Below are 23,271 nucleotides of genomic sequence, written 5' to 3'. Positions count from 1 at the left end.
CTCCCGCCAGCATTGGATGCTTGTTGTCTCCCAAGGTCCCGCACGATGACTGACAGGGCTGAAGACCAATAGGATGTCACGATAAAAACGGTGCGAGCCGCCATTGGCTGTTATGTGCGGCTGTAGTACTCTGCATGTGTGAGGGAGGAGGAAGAAGCAGCTGACACTGACAGAGGCCAACAAAAGAGGGAGATGATGGGGTAGATGTGAGCTCAGCCATGTAAGTGCCATAGCCGTGTCTGCCAGTGTCCCTGTGCCGTGCTGGCCGCATACATAGCTCGTGTCGGGGTTGGTAACGGGTTGGGGGAAGGGGGGATATACACGGGGATATACACTGTCATTGCCGCCTCCTCCTCATAGCGGTGCACACTGTAAGCGCTCTGACAAGTGGCTGTGTGTCACCCAGGACAGTTACAGCTGTTATTATATGGTGCTAGCAGCGCCCTGCACTGGGGCATGATATAAGGCTGGACAGCAGTGACAGGGCTCTGCTCGCCGGTGTACAATCTAGGGAAAAGTAGGACTTTGATGATGCATGAGGTTATATGCCAGACGGGTGAAGTCAGACTGCAATGGCCAGTAAGTGCTTAGTAGGCTGGTTGGGTCTGTAATGAGAATAAATCATACTTGGGACTTTTAGAGAGCTCCTCCATGAGGGTCACAGCGGGGCCAGGTGTGTACTAGGTGCAGAGCGCTGCGGTTGTGTTATCGTGGCTCCGCCCCTGCGGTACAAATCCGAGACTTGCATCTTATTCTAGTGTTAGGTGGCATTACAATGACCTATGTGAAGTATATCATAAAGTCACCGGGCCCCTCACTCCTCTCAGTAAGTCCAAAGAATATGGAAGCCTGGCCCACCGTTTCAGAAGTCTTGGTGAGCCTCCTGAAATTTGGGACTCTCCTCAACATTCTGGAAGAGTTGGCAAGCATGGAATAGAGGTAGGGCCAGTGCTAGGGTGTTCGGCTCCCCCTGCAAACTATAAATTTGCGCCCTCCCATACTTTACAAAGGGACAGCACGCGCCTTTGATGCACACCGAAAAAGGAGTGTGGACCAACATGGAAGGGGCATGGCCACACAATAATACCCCCATTTCAAATTACACCACAGTAGCACAATCTTATTCACATAACTCCGCATATAGTAGTGCTTCTTATACACAAAGTCCCCCCTGTAGTAGTGCCACTTATACAAAATCCCCCCTGTAGTAATGTCGCTTACACAAAATCCCCCCTGTAGTAGTGTCTCTTACACAAAATCCTCCCTGTAGTAGTGTCACTTACACAAAATCACCCCTGTAGTAATGTCACTTACATAAAATGCCCCCTCAGTAGTGCTGCTTACACAACCCCCCCCCCCCCTGTAGTAATGCCGCTTACACAAAATGCCCCCTTAGTAGTGCTGCTTACACAAAATCCCCCCTGTAGTAATGCCACTTACACAAAATCCCCCCTGTAGTAGTGCCACTTACACAAAATCCCCCCTGTAGTAGTGCCACTTACACAAAATCTCCCCCTGTAGTAGTGCCACTTACACAAAATCCCCCCCTGTAGTAGTGCCACTTACACAAAATCCCCCCCTGTAGTAGTGCCGCTTACACAAAATACCCCCTTAGTAGTGCCACTTACACTAAATTGCGCTTGTGGTAGTGCCACCTACACACATTTTGCCCACCCAGTCACAAAGATACACACACACACACATAGATACTGTACACACTAATACACACACACACACTAATACACACACATACACTTTCTCAAGCTCACTCACTCTCTTTACATCTTCTTACCAAAAGGAAATCTGGCTGGCAGGAGCTGTCTATCCTCCTGTTCCTCCTCATGATCAGCCTTGTCCTGTGTAGCTCCGCCCCTCAGTTCCATGTAGCTCCACCCCTTTTCAGGTCTTCCTTCCTGGCCTGCACAGTGCACACTCTGGCTCTGTGCTGTCGCACAGTCAGGGAGGGGGAGAGGACGCTTAAAGCTGCTGGCGCCACTGCCTGTCACAGTGTGACAAGTGTAGCAGTCGGCAGCAGCAGAGCCTCTCCTGCACTGCATCCCTTTGCTTAGTGGGTAGCGCCGAGCCTGAATAGAGGGGTAACAATATGGTAAGGGGGTGGTTCAGTAACTGACCCAGGAGAGGGGCACTCAGGGAGCGTTTGTAGGCTGAGGAAAGTCTTGTTCAGCCAGAGAGGAAATTCCTCAGTGGGTGTAGCTAAAGAAAAACAAAGGTTTTCTATCAGAGAATGGATGATTATAGTACATGAGGGGGTATTCAGAGGTGGAAGCAAAGATGAGAAAATTGCAACCTCCCATGGGGGTCATTCTGACCTGATCGCAGGCTGCCGTTCATTGCAGCGCAGCGATCATGTCAGAAGTGCGCATGAGCCGGCGCCGCAGTGCGCCGGTGCATGCCAGACAGCCGATGGATGTCGTAGCCCAGCTACCACCTCTGCCTGATTGACAGGCAGAGGCGGTCGCTGGGCGGGAGGGGATGGCACAGCGGCATTTGGCCGCCGTTTTGTGGGCGCGGTCCGGCCAACGCAGGCGTAGCCAGACCATGCGGGGGGCGGGCTGCAGCGGTTGCGTGACGTCACACCATCACAACGACGAGTAACTCCCGCCCAGCATCCTGCGCTGGCTGGGAGTTACTCTTCAAGTACAAAAGCATCACCGCTGTGCGATGCTTTTGTACTTGTGCAGGGGTCCGTGCCTGACATGCGGGGCGGACTAGCTTAGTCCTGGGCGTTCCCCTGCATACCAGTGTGGATGATCGTAGCTGTGCTAAATTTAGCACAGCTACGTTAAGGTCTGAATCACCCCCCATATTTGGGCCCTCTGCACATGCACAGAGCTCGCATAGCACATGCGCAAACGTTCACTATGCGATCACATCCTGGAAGAATGCAATCGCATTGTGATTGACAGGTGGCGGGCGTTTGAGGGGGTTTAAGCAGGTAACGCAGGCATATCAATACCATTTCCAAGGCAGCCCGATAACATCACCTGCGTTTCCTGTGACGGGAAACATGGCGACAGTGTGGTAATTATTACATTGCTAGTAACTTTAAGCTACTGTATGTGATTACTTCTTTCTTTAACAATATAGAACAATTGTCAAAAAATAATTTTCTGGTTTCATTTTATCCTTGTCAGTTAAACCTTGTAATTTCTAGCTCTGTAGCACAAATTGATAAAGACTTATTGCTAGATACATTTAAACTCCATTGCTCCCTGTTTCTTTGCTAGCAATGATGACTTGGTATAAGTGGTGGTAATGTGGTAATTAGTACTTGAACACATACTAATGTGAGTACACTTCATAGGTCTTTGAAAATAACAGCTGCTGTTATGATAAACACTTTTCTCTAACGTCCTAAGTGGATGCTGGGGACTCCGTCAGGACCATGGGGAATAGCGGCTCCGCAGGAGACAGGGCACAAAAAGTAAAAGCTTTTGGACCTAGGTGGTGTGCACTGGCTCCTCCCCCTATGACCCTCCTCCAAGCCTCAGTTAGATCTTTGTGCCCGGCCGAGAAGGGTGCAATCTAGGTGGCTCTCCTGAGCTGCTTAGAAGTAAAAGTATACTTAGGTTTTTTTATTTTCAGTGAGTCCTGCTGGCAACAGGCTCACTGCAGCGTGGGACTAAGGGGAGAAGAAGCGAACTCACCTGCGTGCAGAGTGGATTGGGCTTCTTGGCTACTGGACATTAGCTCCAGAGGGACGATCACAGGCCCAGCCATGGATGGGTCCCGGAGCCGCGCCGCCGGCCCCCTTACAGATGCTGAAGCAAGAAGAGGTCCATAAATCGGCGGCAGAAGACGTTCCTGTCTTCATAAGGTAGCGCACAGCACTGCAGCTGTGCGCCATTGCTCTCAGCACACTTCGGTCACTGAGGGTGCAGGGCGCTGGGGGGGGGCGCCCTGGGAAGCAATGAATTTACCTTATTTGGCAAAAAATACATCACATATAGCTCCTGGGCTATATGGATGTATTTAACCCCTGCCAGTTTTCCAGAAAAAAAGCGGGAGAAGAGCCCGCCGAGAAGGGGGCGGGGCCTATCTCCTCAGCACACAGCGCCATTTTTCCCACACAGCTCCGCTGGTAGGAAGGCTCCCAGAATCTCCCCTGCATCCTGCACTACAGAAACAGGGTAAAAAAGAGAGGGGGGCACTTATTTGGCAAAATAACAGATATAAGCAGCTATAAGGGATAGACACTTATTGTAAGGTTGTCCCTATACATATATAGCGCTCTGGTGTGTGCTGGCAAACTCTCCCTCTGTCTCCCCAAGGGGCTAAGTGGGGTCCTGTCCTCTATCAGAGCATTCCTTGTGTGTGTGCTCGGTGTCGGTACGTGTGTGTCGACATGTATGAGGAGGAAAATAATGTGGAGGCGGAGCCATTGCCTATAATGGTGATGTCACCCCCTAGGGAGTCGACACCTGAATGGATGGCCGTAATTAAGGAATTACGTGACAGTGTCGGCACGTTACAGAAAACTGTTGACGACATGAGACAGCCAGCAGCTCAGTTAGTGCCTGTCCAGGCGTCTCAAACACCGTCAGGGGCTATAAAACGCCCGTTACCTCAGTGGGTCGACACGGACCCAGACACAGACACTGACTCCAGTGTCGACGGTGAAGAAACAAACGTATTTTCCAGTAGGGCCACACGTTACATGATCACGGCAATGAAGGAGGTTTTGCACATCTCTGATACTGCAAGTACCACGAAAAGGGGTATTATGTGGGGTGTGAAAAAACTACCCGTAGTTTTTCCTGAATCAGATGAATTGAATGAAGTGTGTGATGAAGCGTGCGTTACACCCGACAAAAAACTGCTAATTTCTAAAAAATTATTGGCACTATATCCCTTCCCACCAGAGGTTAGGGCTCGTTGGGAAACACCCCCTAGGGTAGATAAGGCGCTCACAAAACATATGGCGCTTATCAAAACAAGTGGCGTTACCGTCTCCAGAAACGGCCGCCCTTAAGGAGCCAGCAGATAGGAGGCTGGAAAATATCCTTAAAAGTATATACACACATACTGGTGTTATACTGCGACCAGCAATCGCCTCAGCCTGGATGTGCAGTGCTGGGGTGGCGTGGTCGGACTCCCTGACTGAGAATATTGATACCCTGAATAGGGACAGTATTTTATTGACTAATGAGCAATTAAAAGATGCATTTTTATATATGCGAGATGCACAGAGAGATATTTGCACTCTGGCATCAAGAGTAAGTGCGCTGTCCATTTCTGCCAGAAGAGGGTTATGGACGCGACAGTGGTCAGGTGATGCGGATTCAAAACGGCACATGGAGGTATTGCCGTATAAAGGGGAGGAGTTATTTGGGGTCGGTCTATCAGACCTGGTAACCACGGCAACGGCTGGGAAATCCACATTTTTACCTCAAGTCACCTCTCAACAGAAAAAGACACCGTCTTTTCAGCATCAGTCCTTTCGTTCCCATAAAGGCAAGCGGACAAAAGGACAGTCATATCTGCCCCGGGGTAGAGGAAGGGGAAAAAGACTGCAGCAGACAGCTTCTTCCCAAGAACAGAAGCCCTCTTCCGCTTCTGCCAAGTCCTCAGCATGACGCTGGGTCCTTACAAGCAGACTCAGGTACGGTGGGAGGTCGTCTCAGAAATTTCAGCGCGCAGTGGGCTCACTCGCAAGTGAACCCCTGGATCCTGCAAGTAGTATCTCAGGGGTACAAATTGGAATTCGAGACGTCTCCCCCTCGCCGGTTCCTGAAGTCTGCTTTACCAATAGCTCCCTCCGACAGGGAGGCGGTATTGGGAGCCATTCACAAGCTGTACTCCCAACAGGTGATAATAAAAGTACCCCTCCTACAACAAGGGAAGGGATATTACTCCACACTGTTTGTGGTACCGAAACCAGACGGTTCGGTGAGACCGATTTTAAATCTAAAATCTTTGAACACTTATATCAAAAGGTTCAAATTCAAGATGGAATCCCTCAGAGCAGTGATAGCGAACCTGGAAGAAGGGGACTATATGGTGTCTCTGGACATCAAGGATGCCTATCTCCATGTCCCGATTTGCCCTTCTCACCAAGGGTATCTCAGGTTCGTAATACAGAACTGTCATTATCAGTTTCAGACGCTGCCGTTTGGATTGTCCTCGGCACCCCGGGTCTTTACCAAGGTAATGGCCGAAATGATGATTCTTCTTCGAAGAAAAGGCGTATTAATTATCCCTTACTTGGACGATCTCCTAATAAGGGCAAGGTCCAGAGAACAGTTAGAAGTCGGAGTAGCACTATCTCAAGAAGTACTACAACAGCACGGGTGGATTTTAAATATTCCAAAATCGCAGCTGATTCCGACGACACGTCTGCTGTTCCTAGGGATGATTCTGGACACAGTCCAGAAAAAGGTGTTTCTCCCGGAGGAGAAAGCCAGGGAGTTATCCGAGCTAGTCAGGAACTTCCTAAAACCAGGAAAGGTGTCAGTGCATCAATGCACAAGGGTCCTGGGAAAAATGGTGGCTTCTTACGAAGCGATTCCATTCGGCAATTTCCACGCAAGAATTTTTCAGTGGGATCTGCTGGACAAATGGTCCGGATCGCATCTTCAGATGCATCAGAAAATAACCCTGTCTCCAAGAACAAGGGTATCTCTTCTGTGGTGGCTGCAAAGTGCTCATCTCCTAGAGGGCCGCAGATTCGGCATTCAGGACTGGATCCTGGTGACCACGGATGCCAGCCTGAGAGGCTGGGGAGCAGTCACACAAGGAAGAAACTTCCAGGGAGTGTGGTCAAGCCTGGAGACTTCACTTCACATAAATATACTGGAACTAAGGGCAATTTACAATGCTCTAAGCCTAGCAAAACCTCTGCTTCAGGGTCAGCCGGTGTTGATCCAGTCGGACAACATCACAGCAGTCGCCCACATAAACAGGCAGGGCGGCACAAGAAGCAGGAGGGCAATGACAGAAGCTGCAAGGATTCTGCAATGGGCGGAAAATCATGTGATAGCACTGTCAGCAGTGTTCATTCCGGGAGTGGACAACTGGGAAGCAGACTTCCTCAGCAGACACGACCTACACCCGGGAGAGTGGGGACTTCATCCGGAAGTCTTCCTCATGATTGTGAACCGTTGGGAAAAACCAAAGGTGGACATGATGGCGTCACGCCTCAACAAAAAACTAGACAGGTATTGCGCCAGGTCAAGAGACCCGCAGGCAATAGCTGTGGACGCTCTGGTAACACCTTGGGTGTTCCAGTCGGTGTATGTGTTCCCTCCTCTACCTCTCTTACCCAAGGTACTGAGAATTATAAGACGGAGAGGAGTAAGAACTATACTAGTGGCTCCGGATTGGCCAAGAAGGACTTGGTACCCGGAACTTCAAGAGATGCTCACAGAGGACCCGTGGCCTCTGCCGCTAAGAAGGGACCTGCTTCAGCAGGGACCCTGTCTGTTCCAAGACTTACCGCGGCTGCGTTTGACGGCATGGTGGTTGAACGCCGGATTCTGAAGGAAAAAGGCATTCCAGATGAAGTTATTCCTACCCTGATTAAAGCTAGGAAGGATGTAACCGCACAGCATTATCACCGTATTTGGCGAAAATATGTTGCGTGGTGCGAGACCAAGAAGGCCCCGACAGAGGAATTTCAACTAGGTCGTTTCCTACATTTCCTGCAAACAGGACTGTCCGTGGGCCTAAAGTTAGGGTCCATTAAGGTTCAAATTTCGGCCTTGTCGATTTTCTTGCAGAGAAAATTGGCTTCATTTCCTGAAGTTCAGACTTTTGTAAAAGGGGTACTGCATATACAGCCTCCCTTTGTGCCCCCAGTGGCACCTTGGGATCTCAATGTAGTTTTGGGATTCCTAAAATCACATTGGTTTGAGCCACTTGCCACGGTGGAATTAAAATATCTCACATGGAAAGTGGTAATGTTGTTGGCCCTGGCGTCTGCCAGGCGAGTATCTGAATTGGCGGCTTTATCCTATAAAAGCCCTTACCTGATATTTCATTCGGATAGGGCGGAATTGAGGACTCGTCCTCAATTTCTTCCTAAGGTGGTTTCAGCGTTTCACCTAAACCAACCTATTGTGGTGCCTGCGGCTACTAGGGACTTGGAGGACTCCACGTTGCTGGACGTAGTCAGGGCCCTGAAAATATATGTTTCCAGGACGGCTGGAGTCAGAAAATCTGACTCGCTGTTTATCCTGTATGCACCCAACAAGCTGGGTGCTCCTGCTTCTAAGCAGACTATTGCGCGTTGGATTTGTAGTACAATTCAGCTTGCACATTCTGTGGCAGGCCTGCCACAGCCAAAATCTGTAAAAGCCCATTCCACAAGGAAAGTGGGCTCATCTTGGGCGGCTGCCCGAGGGGTCTCGGCTTTACAACTTTGCCGAGCAGCTACTTGGTCAGGGGCAAACACGTTTGCTAAATTCTACAAATTTGATACCCTGGCTGAGGAGGACCTGGAGTTCTCTCATTCGGTGCTGCAGAGTCATCCGCACTCTCCCGCCCGTTTGGGAGCTTTGGTATAATCCCCATGGTCCTGACTGAGTCCCCAGCATCCACTTAGGACGTTAGAGAAAATAAGATTTTACTCACCGATAAATCTATTTCTCGTAGTCCGTAGTGGATGCTGGGCGCCCATCCCAAGTGCGGATTGTCTGCAATACTTGTACATAGTTATTGTTAACAAAATCGGGTTTTTGTTGTAGTGAAAAAGGTAAGGTATATACAGCGCTAACAGAAAACTGGATATGGGAAAATAATCACAATTTGGGAAAAATAGCGGATGTCCACGAGGCGCAGAAAGATCCACTAATCCAACAGGACGCACCTCAGTCCGGATCAAACATCTGAAAGATCTGCCTCTTATATTTGGACCTCACCTGCTAGCACTGCAAACTGCTCCCTAGGACTGTGGCTACCATTCCAAGGACTCATACCAGTACATCTATTCGGTCTCCTCGTGTGGTAATTTATCAAACAAAAATTGCTGTGCCTGCCCTATATTTATTTCTTTATTTATTTATTTTTTAATGACAAAATATTGTCCTCTTTTTATATATGAATTTATTTGTTGCAACAATGTTTTTTAATAAATTGTGATTATTTTCCCATATCCAGTTTTCTGTTAGCGCTGTATATACCTTACCTTTTTCACTCATTCAGGGACCAACTATCCCTTTAAAACAGCAGCTGTAAAGGATAAGCATACCCTCTCAACAGCGCCGGACAAATTACCTTGGTAATTTTTTTTTTGTTGTAGTGAGCCATCTTTTCAGAGGCTCCTCTGTTATCATGCTGTTAACTGGGTTCAGATCACAAGTTGTACGGTGTGATTGGTGTGGCTGGTATGAGTCTTACCCGGGATTCAAAATCCTTCCTTATTGTGTACGCTCGTCCGGGCACAGTATCCTAACTGAGGCTTGGAGGAGTGTCATAGGGGGAGGAGCCAGTGCACACCACCTAGGTCCAAAGCTTTTACTTTTTGTGCCCTGTCTCCTGCGGAGCCGCTATTCCCCATGGTCCTGACGGAGTCCCCAGCATCCACTACGGACTACGAGAAATAGATTTATCGGTGAGTAAAATCTTATTTTTATGCCAGATATGAAATCTTTGTACTTGCCATTGGGTGGTGGTCAGTCAATGGGAAATACATACGTATTACTGACGGCCGGGATCCTGGCCACCAGTATGCCGGCAGCAGGACGAGCGCTAGAAAGCCCCTTGCAGGCTCGCTGCGCTCACCACGCAGGTTATATTCTCCCTCTATGGGTGTCGTTGACACCCACAGAGGAAGAAAAGCCTGTGGTGGCGGTATTTCACTGCCTGTTAGGATCCCGGTGTCGGCACTGTGTCCTCCGGGCTCCCGTCAGGCGGTCTCGTGATTGTCTTCCGCCAATGGTGTATATGCCACTTGTGTACACGCCCGCCCAGTGCATGACGCCAGTCCCCAATGGATCGGGCAGTGTGTATGCACAGCACACTGCCCTATCTGTCCACAGATATATCTGCAGATCAGTTGATCTGCAGATATATCTGTCAGTGTGTTCCCACCTTTCTTTAACGTCCTAGATGATGCTGGGGGTCCATATTAGTACCGTGGGGTATAGACGGATCCACCAGGAGCCATTGGCACTTTAAGAGTTTAATAGTGTGGCTGGCTCCTCCCTCTATGCCCCTCCTACCAGACTCAGTTTAGAAAATGTGCCCGGAGGAGCCGGTCACAGCTAGGGGAGCTCTACTGAGTTCTCTTAGTAAAAGAGTTTTTCTCTATCGTCCTAAGTGGATGCTGGGGTTCCTGAAAGGACCATGGGGAATAGCGGCTCCGCAGGAGACAGGGCACAAAAAAGTAAAGCTTTACTAGGTCAGGTGGTGTGCACTGGCTCCTCCCCCTATGACCCTCCTCCAGACTCCAGTTAGATTTTGTGCCCGAACGAGAAGGGTGCAATCTAGGTGGCTCTCCTAAAGAGCTGCTTAGAGAAAGTTTAGTTTAGGTTTTTTTTCTTTACAGTGAGTCCTGCTGGCAACAGGATCACTGCAACGTGGGACTTAGGGGGAAAGTAGTAAACTCACCTGCATGCAGAGTGGATTTGCTGCTTGGCTACTGGACACCATTAGCTCCAGAGGGATCGAACACAGGCCCAGCCGTGGAGTCCGGTCCCGGAGCCGCGCCGCCGACCCCCTTGCAGATGCTGAAGCGTGAAGAGGTCCGGAAACCGGCGGCTGAAGACTCCTCAGTCTTCATAAGGTAGCGCACAGCACTGCAGCTGTGCGCCATTTTCCTCTCAGCACACTTCACTGGGCAGTCACTGAGGGTGCAGAGCGCTGGGGGGGGGCGCTCTGAGAGGCAAATATAAACCTTATACAAGGCTAAAAATACCTCACATATAGCCCATAGGGGCTATATGGAGATATTTAACCCCTGCCTGACTGGAAAAATAGCGGGAGAAGAACCCGCCGAAAAAGGGGCGGGGCCTATCTCCTCAGCACACGGCGCCATTTTCTGTCACAGCTCCGCTGGTCAGAACGGCTCCCAGGTCTCTCCCCTGCACTGCACTACAGAAACAGGGTAAAACAGAGAGGGGGGGCACATTAATGGCTATATATATATATATTAAAGCAGCTATAAGGGAGCACTTAATATAAGGATATCCCTTGTATATATAGCGCTTTGTGGTGTGTGCTGGCAGACTCTCCCTCTGTCTCCCCAAAAGGGCTAGTGGGTCCTGTCTTCATTAGAGCATTCCCTGTGAGTTTGCGGTGTGTGTCGGTACGTGGTGTCGACATGTATGAGGACGATATTGGTGTGGAGGCGGAGCAATTGCCAAATATGCAGATGTCACCCCCCAGGGGGTCGACACCAGAATGGATGCCTTTATTTGTGGAATTACGTGATGGTTTATCTTCCCTTAAACAGTCAGTTGAGGACATGAGGCGGCCGGACAATCAATTAATGCCTGTCCAGGCGCCTCAAACACCGTCAGGGGCTGTAAAACGCCCTTTGCCTCAGTCGGTCGACACAGACCCAGACACGGGCACTGATTCCAGTGACGACGGTAGAAATTCAAACGTATTTTCCAGTAGGGCCACACGTTATATGATTTTGGCAATGAAGGAGACGTTACATTTAGCTGATACTACAGATACCGTAAAACAGGGTATTATGTATGGTGTGAAAAAACTACAAACAGTTTTTCCTGAATCAGAAGAATTAAATGACGTGTGTGATGAAGCGTGGGTTGCTCCTGATAAAAAGTTGATAATTTCAAAAAAGTTATTGGCATTATACCCTTTCCCGCCAGAGGTTAGGGCGCGCTGGGAAACACCCCCTAAGGTGGACAAGGCGCTCACACGCTTATCCAAACAAGTGGCGTTACCCTCTCCTGAGACGGCCGCACTTAAGGATCCATCAGATAGAAAGATGGAAGTTATTCAAAAGAATATATACACACATGCAGGTGTTATACTACGACCAGCTATAGCAACTGCCTGGATGTGCAGTGCTGGAGTAGTTTGGTCAGAATCCCTGATTGAAAATATTGATACCCTAGATAGGGACAATGTTTTACTGTCGTTAGAACAAATAAAGGATGCATTTATCTATATGCGTGATGCACAGAGGGATATTTGCACACTGGCATCTCGGGTGAGTGCTATGTCCATTTCAGCCAGAAGAGCCTTATGGACACGACAGTGGACAGGCGATGCGGATTCAAAACGTCACATGGAGGTTTTGCCGTATAAAGGGGAGGAGTTATTTGGAGTTGGTCTATCAGACTTGGTGGCCACGGCTACTGCCGGGAAATCCACTTTTTTACCTCAAGTCACTCCCCAACAGAGAAAGGCACCGACCTTTCAACCGCAGCCTTTTCGCTCCTACAAAAATAAGAGAGCAAAGGGCTTGTCGTACCTGCCACGAGGCAGAGGAAGAGGGAAGAGACACCAACAGGCAGCTCCTTCCCAGGAACAGAAGCCCTCCCCGGCTCCTGCAAAAACCTCAGCATGACGCTGGGGCCTCTCAAGCGGACTCGGGGACAGTGGGGGGCCGTCTCAAAAATTACAGCGCGCAGTGGGCTCACTCGCAGGTAGACCCCTGGATCCTGCAGATAATATCTCAGGGGTACAGGTTGGAATTAGAGACGGATCCTCCTCATCGTTTCCTGAAGTCTGCCTTACCAACCGTCTCTTCCGAAAGGGAGAGGGTGTTGGAAGCCATTCACAAGCTGTACGCTCAGCAGGTGATAGTCAAAGTACCCCTATTACAACAAGGAAAGGGGTATTATTCCACTCTATTTGTGGTACCGAAGCCGGATGGCTCGGTAAGGCCTATTCTAAATCTGAAGTCCTTGAACCTCTACATAAAAAAGTTCAAGTTCAAGATGGAGTCACTCAGAGCAGTGATAGCGAACCTGGAAGAAGGGGACTTTATGGTATCCTTGGACATCAAGGATGCGTATCTACACGTTCCGATTTACCCCGCACACCAGGGGTACCTCAGGTTCATTGTTCAAAACTGTCACTATCAGTTTCAGACGCTGCCGTTCGGATTGTCCACGGCGCCTCGGGTCTTTACCAAGGTAATGGCCGAGATGATGATTCTTCTTCGAAGAAAAGGCGTATTAGTTATCCCATACTTGGACGATCTCCTAATAAGGGCAAGGTCCAGAGAACAGCTGGAGACAGCTTTAGCACTATCTCAAGAGGTGCTAAGACAACACGGGTGGATTCTGAATATTCCAAAATCCCATTTAATCCCGACAACTCGTCTGCTGTTCCTAGGAATGATTCTGGACACGGTTCAGAAAAAGGTTTTCCTTCCAGAGGAAAAAGCCAAGGAGTTATCCGATCTGGTCAGGAACCTCCTAAAACCAGGAAAAGTGTCAGTACATCAATGCACAAGAGTCCTGGGAAAAATGGTGGCTTCTTACGAAGCAATTCCATTCGGCAGATTCCATGCAAGAATATTCCAAAGGGATCTGTTGGACAAATGGTCAGGGTCGCATCTGCAGATGCACCTGCGAATAACCCTGTCACCAAAGACAAGGGTGTCACTTCTGTGGTAGTTGCAGAAGGCTCACCTATTAGAAGGCCGCAGATTCGGCATTCAGGATTGGATCCTGGTGACCACGGACGCCAGCCTGAGAGGCTGGGGAGCAGTCACACAAGGAAGAAACTTCCAGGGAGTATGGACGAGTCTGGAAAAGTCTCTTCACATAAACATTCTGGAACTAAGAGCAATCTACAATGCTCTAAGCCAGGCGGAACTTCTCCTGCAAGGAAAGCCGGTGTTGATTCAGTCGGACAACATCACGGCGGTCGCCCATGTAAACAGGCAGGGCGGCACAAGAAGCAGGAGTGCAATGGCAGAAGCTGCCAAGATTCTTCGCTGGGCGGAGAATCACGTGATAGCACTGTCAGCAGTGTTCATCCCGGGCGTGGACAACTGGGAAGCAGACTTCCTCAGCAGACACGATCTTCTTCCGGGAGAGTGGGGTCTACATCCAGAAGTCTTCAACATGTTAATAGACCGTTGGGAAAGACCAATTGTAGACATGATGGCGTCTCGCCTCAACAAGAAACTGGACAAATATTGCGCCAGGTCAAGAGATCCACAGGCAATAGCTGTGGACGCACTGGTAACTCCTTGGGTGTACCAGTCAGTGTATGTGTTTCCTCCTCTGCCGCTCATACCAAAGGTATTGAAGATCATACGGCAAAGAAGAGTAAGAACAATACTAGTGGTTCCGGATTGGCCGAGAAGGACTTGGTATCCGGAACTTCAAGAGATGCTCACGGACGAACCGTGGCCTCTACCTCTGAGAAGGGACCTGCTACAGCAGGGTCCCTGTCTTTTTCAAGACTTACCGCGGCTGCGTTTGACGGCATGGCGGTTGAACGCCAGATCCTAAAAGGGAAAGGCATTCCAGAAGAAGTCATTCCTACCTTGATTAAGGCACGGAAGGAAGTCACCGTGAAACATTATCACCGCATTTGGCGAAAATATGTAGCGTGGTGCGAGGATCGGAGGGTTCCGACGGAGGAATTCCAACTGGGTCGTTTCCTACATTTCCTGCAATCAGGATTATCTATGGGTCTCAAATTGGGATCCATTAAGGTTCAAATTTCGGCCCTGTCAATATTCTTCCAAAAAGAATTGGCCTCTGTCCCTGAGGTCCAGACTTTTGTCAAGGGAGTACTGCATATACAGCCTCCTGTGGTGCCTCCGGTGGCACCGTGGGATCTAAATGTAGTTTTAGATTTCCTCAAATCCCATTGGTTTGAACCATTGAAAAAGGTGGATTTGAAATATCTCACATTGAAAGTGACTATGTTACTAGCCCTGGCCTCTGCCAGGAGAGTATCTGAATTGGCGGCTTTATCTTATAAAAGTCCTTATCTAATCTTCCATTCGGATAGGGCAGAACTGCGGACTCGTCCGCATTTTCTCCCTAAAGTGGTATCAGCATTTCATCTGAACCAACCTATTGTGGTGCCTGCGGCCACTAGCGACTTGGAGGACTCCAAGTTGTTGGACGTTGTCAGAGCCTTAAAAATATACATTGCAAGGACGGCTGGAGTCAGAAAATCTGACTCGCTGTTTATATTGTATGCACCCAACAAGTTGGGCGCACCTGCTTCTAAGCAGTCGATTGCTCGTTGGATTTGTAACACAATTCAACTTGCACATTCTGTGGCAGGCCTGCCACAGCCTAAAACTGTAAAAGCCCACTCCACAAGGAAGGTGGGCTCATCTTGGGCGGCTGCCCGAGGGGTCTCGGCATTACAACTCTGCCGAGCAGCTACGTGGTCGGGGAAGAACACGTTTGTAAAATTTTACAAATTTGATACCCTGGCAAAGGAGGACCTGGAGTTCTCTCATTCGGTGCTGCAGAGTCATCCGCACTCTCCCGCCCGTTTGGGAGCTTTGGTATAATCCCCATGGTCCTTTCAGGAACCCCAGCATCCACTTAGGACGATAGAGAAAATAAGAATTTACTTACCGATAATTCTATTTCTCGGAGTCCGTAGTGGATGCTGGGCGCCCATCCCAAGTGCGGATTATCTGCAATACTTGTACATAGTTATTGTTAACTAATTCGGGTTATTGTTAAGGAGCCATCTTTAAGAGGCCCTTTCTGTTGTCATACTGTTAACTGGGTTTAGATCACAAGTTGTACGGTGTGATTGGTGTGGCTGGTATGAGTCTTACCCGGGATTCAAAATGCCTCCCTTATTGTGTATGCTCGTCCGGGCACAGTACCTAACTGGAGTCTGGAGGAGGGTCATAGGGGGAGGAGCCAGTGCACACCACCTGACCTAGTAAAGCTTTACTTTTTTGTGCCCTGTCTCCTGCGGAGCCGCTATTCCCCATGGTCCTTTCAGGAACCCCAGCATCCACTACGGACTCCGAGAAATAGAATTATCGGTAAGTAAATTCTTATTATTTCTTCCTTTTCAGTTTTTTTTATTTTACAGGGAGGCTGTTGGTGACAGCCTCCTTGCAGTGTGGGACTGAGGGGGGAGAGCAGTGTTCGTCCTGCTGACTGGGCACTAGCTCCAGAGGGGTCCGATCGCGCCCCGCCGCAGGGGAACGCTCGCCCTGGCAGCCGGCCGCCACCCCCTCAGGAGCTGAAGATGGCGAGTGAGTCACTGTCCCCCCTTGCAAGCGGGGGGACAGTGTGAAGTGGGCGGCTAGAGGGTTAGGAGGCTCAGCGGTACCTTGGTGCGGCGCTGGGGGGGAGCGCCCTGGGCCAGCTCCGGACCCTGCACTGGTCATTTCCTGCATGTCGGGGTCTGCGGATCCGGGTCAGCCAAATCCTCCAGGCCAGTATAATCTTCTTGAGAGCGGGAAGCCGGCGCCATGAAAGGGGGCGGAGCTTCTCAGAGCGGACCCAGCAGCGTTCAGCGCCATTTTCTTTGCCTGCAGTCGCTATACACTGGATCCAGGTCCCTCCAGAGCTTTCTCCAGCAGTCTGTACGGTACCAGGGGGCTGTAGAAGGGAGGGGAGGCTGCATAATAGGCTGTGTCACCTATTAAGGGACACAGTCAGTGCTGGGAAGGGACTCCCTTTGCCTAAAAAGCGCTGTGTGTGGGTTGGCTCCAATCTCTGTCTCTCTGCCTTTCTTGGGGGAGGGACTCTGCCTACATAATACACTGTGTGTTTGTGGGGTGTTGTGTGTGTGTGTGTGTGTGTGGTAACATGTCTAGGGACAATGTGTCATATGCTGCAAAGGATTTGTCCTCCCAGTAGGACTCCATACCATGTAATCAGGATTGAACAGTTTTAGCGCAGATCCCAGCTAGAGAGCCAGAATGGTTAGTCTCTCTGATGGGGACTATTTCCCAGATTTCTGATAGAGTTGCTAGGACTGAGCATGCCACTCAGGTCCTCCAGTCCTCTATGGTAGTATGGTCTGATTCTGCGTCCTCGGGGTCCCTGGCGGTACATTCTTATAAAAGGGAGCTTGCAATTATGCAGGATGACACGGACACCAACTCTGCCGCTGCAGACGGTGATGGGGATGTGTTGCAGGGGACGGCATCACTTGCCAAGGGGGTGCAGTTGATGATTAAGGCTGTTAGGGATGTTTTACACATTTCAGACACAGCTCCAGAACAGGTGGAGGAGGCCTTATTCACAGATAATAAGAAGCCCCCCCTCACTTTCCCGGCATCCAAAGAATTGAATGCTATCTTTGAAAAGGCATGGGAAACTCCGGAAAAGAAACTCCAGATTCCCAAGAGGGTGTTGGTGGCTTTTCCCTTCCCAGAGGAAGATAGGAAGAGGTGGGAGTCCCCGCCGATAGTCGACGCCTCTGTATCCAGGCTGTCCAAACAGGTTGTTTTACCGGTCCTGGGATCTACCGCGTTAAAGGACCCGGCAGATCGCAAGGTGGATGCTACGCTGAAATCCATTTACATGGCTTCAGGGGCTATATTGCGGCCTACCATAGCCTGTGCTTGGATTGCTAAAGCTATTGCCAGGTGGTCGATCACTCTGCAGGAGGAATCGTCTACGCTAGACAAAGGTGACGTTGATTTGTTTTTGCGTAATATTCAGGATTCTGCAGGGTTCCTGGTTGATTCCATGGAGGACCTGGGTTCCATGGCTGCGGGGATCTCCTCCATGTCAGTCTCGGCTCGCAGAGGTGTCTGGCTGCGCAACTGGTCTGCGGATGCAGAATCCAGGAAGTGTGTGGAAGGCCTTCCGTACAAAGGTCAGGCTCTATTTGGGGAGGTGCACCGGCTACGAAGAAGCCCTTTTCATCTAACACGTCACAGTCCTCTCGGGCCGCGAGGCATAGAAAGAATAAGCCTTCGAACACCTTCTTCAGAGGTGGTCGTGCAAAAGGAAAGAAACCTGCTCCCGCAGGTTCCCAGACCCAGAAGCCCGCTTCTGATACCCCTAAGTCCTCCGCATGACAGAGGACAGCTAGGCCTGGAGGAAGGTCAGGTGGGGGCGAGACTCAGGCAGTTCAGCCACGTCTGGGTGTCGTCGGGTCTGGACCCATGGGTTCTGGATATAGTGTCCAGGGGGTACAGACTGGAGTTTCAAGAGCCCCCGCCTCACCGTTTCTTCAAGTCAGGCTTACCAGCTTTGCTGGCGGACAGGACAATTCTTCTGGAGGCCATCAGGAAATTGGTGGTGTCAGAGGTAATTGTTCAGGTCCCTCTTCAACAACGGAACAAGGGTTATTATTCAAACCTTTTTGTGGCACCGAAACCGGATGATTCGGTACGGCCTATTCTAAATTTAAAATCTTTGAACCCTTATCTCAAGGAGTTCAAATTCAAGATGGAATCTCTAAGAGCTGTAATTTCAGGGCTGTCGGAGGGGGAGTTCCTGGTGTCCCTGGACATCAAGGATGCTTACCTTCACATTCCAATTTGGGCGCCGCATCAAGCTTATCTCAGGTTTGCGCTGATGGACGATCACTATCAGTTCCAGGCGCTGCCGTTTGGCCTCTCAACAGCACCAAGGATCTTCACCAAGGTGATGGCAGAGATGATGGTTCTCCTCCGCAAACAGGGGGTGAACATAATTCCATATCTGGACGATCTCCTGATCAAGACGTCATCCAAGGAGAGGTTGTTGCGGTCCATCGCACTCACGACACAGCTGCTCAGGAAGCACGGTTGGATCCTGAATCTTCCGAAGTCTCATCTGGAGCCGACAAGGCGGCTGTCTTTCCTGGGAATGATCCTCGACATGGAAGTGCAGAGGGTATTTCTCCCGGCGGAGAAAGCGTTGGTGATTCAAACAATGGTCCTGCATGTCCTACGGCCTACCCGGGTATCGGTTCATCAATGCATACGCCTTCTGGGGAAGATGGTTGCCGCCTACGAGGCTCTACTGTACGGCAGGTTTCATGCTCGACCTTTTCAACTGGACCTTTTGTTCCAGTGGTCGGGCTCTCACTTACACTTGCACAAGAGGATACGCCTGTCTCCGAAAGCCATGATTTCACTCCTCTGGTGGCTGCAACTTCCACACCTTCTGGAAGGGCGAAGGTTCAGAATTCAAGACTGGATCCTTTTGACCACAGATGCAAGTCTAAGAGGTTGGTGAGCGGTCACTCTGGGGGAAACCTTTCTAGGACGATGGTCGGCTCAAGAGTCACTTCTCCCAATAAACATTGTGGAACTCTGGGCCGTTTACAACGTCCTTCTACAAGCAGCACACCTTCTACAGGATCGGGCTGTTCAGGTGCAGTCGGACAACGTGACCACAGTGGCCTACATAAACTGACAAGGCGGAATGAAGAGCAGAGCTGCCATGGTAGGGGTGTCAAAGATCCTCATCTGGGCAGAAAGGCACGCAGTGGCGATGTCGGCAATCTTCATTCTGGGCGTAGACAACTGGGAAGCAGACTTCCTCAGCAGATACGATCTCCATCCAGGGGACTGGGGCCTGGGAGGTAACCGGTTGGTGGGGGGTTCGAGGAGGTAACCGGTTGGTGGGGGGTTCTTTACATAGACATGGTGGCTTCCCGCCTCAACAAGAAGCTATGGAGGTACTGTTCCAGGTCAAGAGACCCACAGGCAGTGGCGGTGGACGCACTGGTAACACCTTGGGTGTTCAAGTCAGTGTATGTGTTCCCTCCACTTCCTCTGATACCAAGGGTTCTTCAACTCGTGAGAAGAACGAAGGTTCTGGCAATCCTCATTGCTCCGTACTGGCCAAGGAGGGCATGGTACGCGGACCTGCTGGATCTTCTGCTGGAAGATCCACGGCCTTTACCTCTTCAGGAGGATCTGCTTCCGTTCACTTATCAAGACTTACTGCGGCTTTGTTTGACGGCATGGCGGTTGAACGCCAGATCTTAGCTCGTAAGGGTATCCCGAGTGAAGTCATTCCTACCCTGATACAGGCCAGGAAGGGGGTAACGTCTAAGCATTACCATCGCATTTGGAAGAAATATGTTTCTTGGTGTGAGGCAAGAAGTTTCCGGCGGTGGAGTTTCAATTTGGATGTTTTATCCTTTTCCTGCAAGCAGGGGTGGATATGGGGCTGAAACTGGGCTCCATCAAGGTCCAGATCTCTACTTTGTCCATCTTCTTCCAAAAACAATTGGCTGTTCTTCCTGAGGTTCAGACTTTTTTGAAAGGGGGTTCTGCACATCCAGCCACTCTTTGTGGTGCCTACGGCTCCATGGGATCTGGATGTGGTGTTGCAGTTCCAACAATCTGCTTGGTTTGAACTCTACAGGAGGCTGATCTCAAGTTTCTCACGTGGAAGGCGGTCACCTTGTTGGCCTTGGCTTCTGCACGACGTGTGTCGGAAATTGGGGGCTTTATCTTGTAAAAGCCCCTATCTGATCTTCCATGAAGACAGGGCAGAACTTAGGACTCATCCACAGTTCCTGCCTAAGGTTGAGTCGGCTTTCCACATCAACCAGCCTATTGTGGTGCCAGTGGCTACTGACTCCTCAATTACTTCAAAGGCCTTGGATGTAGTGAGGACTTTGAAGATTTACTTGAAGAGGACGGCTCGTCATAGGAAAAGTGACTCTCTGTTTGTCCTCTATGATCCAAAGAAAATTGGATGTCCTGCTTCTAAGCAGTCGATTTCACACTGGATCAGGTTCACTATCCAGCATGCTTATTCCACGGCAGGATTGCCGTGTCCGAAATCCGTAAAGGCCCACTCTACTCGTAATGTGGGTTCTTCCTGGGCGGCTGCCCGGGGTGTCTCGGCGATACAACTCTGCCGAGCAGCTACTTGGTCTGGGTCGAACACGTTTGCCAAGTTTTACAAGTTCGATACTTTGGCCTCTGATGACCTCAAGTTTGGTCAGGCAGTGTTGCAGGAGCCTCTGTGCTCTCCCTCCCATACTGCAGCACTTCGTTTCCTGCATTGGTTTTATAGTTCAGTGTGACCTGGTTCCTAGGTAAGTTCTGCGTTATTTACTGTTTCAGCTGTTTCTGCGTTGTTCCAGCATGTTGGCCGGATTTTCATGTTTGTGTGAGCTGGTATGAATCTCGACACTATCTGTGTAATTCCTTCTCTCGATATATGTCGTCTCCTCGGGCACAGTTTCTAGACTGAGTCTGGTAGGAGGGGCATAGAGGGAGGAGCCAGCCACACTATTAAACTCTTAAAGTGCCAATGGCTCCTGGTGGACCCGTCTATACCCCATGGTACTAATATGGACCCCAGCATCCTCTACGGACTACGAGAAAAGGATTTACTGGTAAGTAACCAAAATCCTATTTTACTCGTATACAAGCTTTTACAGTAAAAAAAAAAAAAAATACCGTAGTAGCAAAAGCATTGCCTTTTGATGACCATCTGTAAGGTTTATTACCATTCCCACTGTGAGAATGTTGCTTCCCACACATTAAGATTTCAGGAATCTGGTTTGAATTAATTAATGGTTGATGTATTTTTAAACATTATTGATCAGGTAATTGTAAATGGAAAATAAATGGCGAAAAGTAAATGAGTAACTTTGGCAATAAGCAATTCATTGCAAATTTTGGGACTTAGGCCCTTATTCAGCTTGGATTGCTATATTGCAAAAACGCAAATCGGGCAATTATCGAAGACTGAGCATGAGCTATGACCGCACTGCCCATGCGTGAAAGCCGCATTGCGATCGCTGTGTGATAGCAACCTCGGCAAAATGCGATTGCTGAGTGATTTATAGGAAGTGACCATTCGTGGGTGATAACATGGCGTTTTTGGGGAGTGGTTGGAAAAATGCAGGCGTGTCATGGTCTTTTTTCGGCCGTGTATATGACGTCGGCTGCGATCGATTACAATTTAAAACATGGCGCCGGTGCAACTGCATACGCATTATTCTGAGGAGGCATAGGTCAACCGCTACTGTCGGTGGTACTCTGTTTCATTGTATGGATCGCACCACTGTAACTGCATACGCAGAGTTGCGATCGTATTGGTGGGTGTCTCATAACATTTCTGGGCGGCACTTCACATTCCATTTTTCTCAGTAGCAATTGCAATTTCAGTCTCAGTTGTGATCCAATCTGAGTAACCCCCTTAGTAGTAATGATTCTTTATTAATATAGTGCCTTTCTCTCCGTAAAACTCACACCAGATGGCGTGGTAGTCATTTGATATATGTCAAGTTGCATTTCTATATAAATGTTTACATCAGTCTCTTCAGCACTGTAGTGTGTGTGTGTGTGTGTGTGTGTGTGTGTGTGTGTGTGTGTGTGTGTGTTAGGCAATTTAGGGGTTTATTTACGAAACAAAAACCCATAAATTCCGATAGTGTTTATGCCCAAAGTCTTAAGGTGCATACACACTAGGATTTTCCCTGTGCCCAGCGATGTTCAGGGAGAGTGTGGAAAGTGCTTCACTCAGCTGTTCAAAAAGCCAGACGGACAGCGGTGGCTAGCTACGATGGTGGAGCGCGCATCACTCATCGCCTGGCCATACACACTGGCCGAGTTTGAGCTCAAAGTAGCTCAAAATTCCAAAAGTGAGCTGCTTAGAGCTCAAAATCGGCTAGTCTGTATGGGCCTTTAGTGATTTTATTAGCCATGTTTTAAATTTTGGGTATAAACACGATTGTAATTGCCAGGTTTTAGAAACCGTCACTTATTAAATAAACCCCTTAATTGCCTAACACATACACTCACACACTATATATTTTTGTTTGGAGCCAATCATCCAACCAGTTTTGTTTTTTGTAGGGATGATTCAATTGTTACGCCATCCCCGCACCCATGTGCGCCCACTAGCAGCTATTCAATAGTTTCTGCCGATGAATGTGCTAACAACATTTCTGCTCATGACCTCCTGAGGTGGCGAGCAGATATGTGCGAATGGTGTCCCTTTTGAGCACCTAAAATGCACTTTTCACGTCAAGCCCAATACTTCAGTCGTGTTTAGCCATTTTGCGCTGCTAAACCCTGTACTTCTGGGCGTAATTAATACGTGAACACAATGGGCGCGCAAAGAAATGCATACTGCCCTGTGGAAAGGGGGGATCCGGTCTCTAGGTCGACAAGACTTAGGTCGACATGGTTTCTAGGTCAACAGGGGCTCTAGGTTGACATGACAAAAGGTTGACATGAGTTTTTCAAATTTTTTTCTAAATTTTTTTTTTACTTTTTCATACTTTATGATCCACGTGGGCCACAATTGGGAATGGTAACCTGTGCCATGCGCAGCGGTAGCGTAGCGAGGCACCTTGCCCGAAGCATGGCAAGCGGACACGGTGCACTCTACGAAGAAAACAACACCAAAAAAAATGTAAAAAAACTCATGTCGACCTAGTACTTGTCGACCTACAGTCCCCTGT

At 49.4% G+C, this 23,271-nt stretch overlaps 1 protein-coding gene across 1 annotated transcript in view; it reads left to right on the top strand.

Moving 5' to 3' along the window:
* The first annotated feature begins 101 nt into the window (after nt 1–101).
* The window catches only part of LRRC8B (leucine rich repeat containing 8 VRAC subunit B), a 185,636-nt gene continuing 162,466 nt past the window's right edge, over nt 102–23,271 (top strand). The window contains exon 1 of the mRNA XM_063939938.1: nt 102–220. The gene's annotated coding sequence lies outside the window, so the exon portion shown is untranslated. The remainder of the gene's footprint in view (nt 221–23,271) is intronic.

The sequence above is a fragment of the Pseudophryne corroboree genome, chromosome 9 (genome assembly GCF_028390025.1).
Source record: "Pseudophryne corroboree isolate aPseCor3 chromosome 9, aPseCor3.hap2, whole genome shotgun sequence".
In the NCBI taxonomy this organism is placed as follows: Eukaryota; Metazoa; Chordata; class Amphibia; order Anura; family Myobatrachidae; genus Pseudophryne; species Pseudophryne corroboree.
Note: the sequence above shows the minus strand (reverse complement) of the source record. Positions and strands in the feature narration are given on the sequence as shown.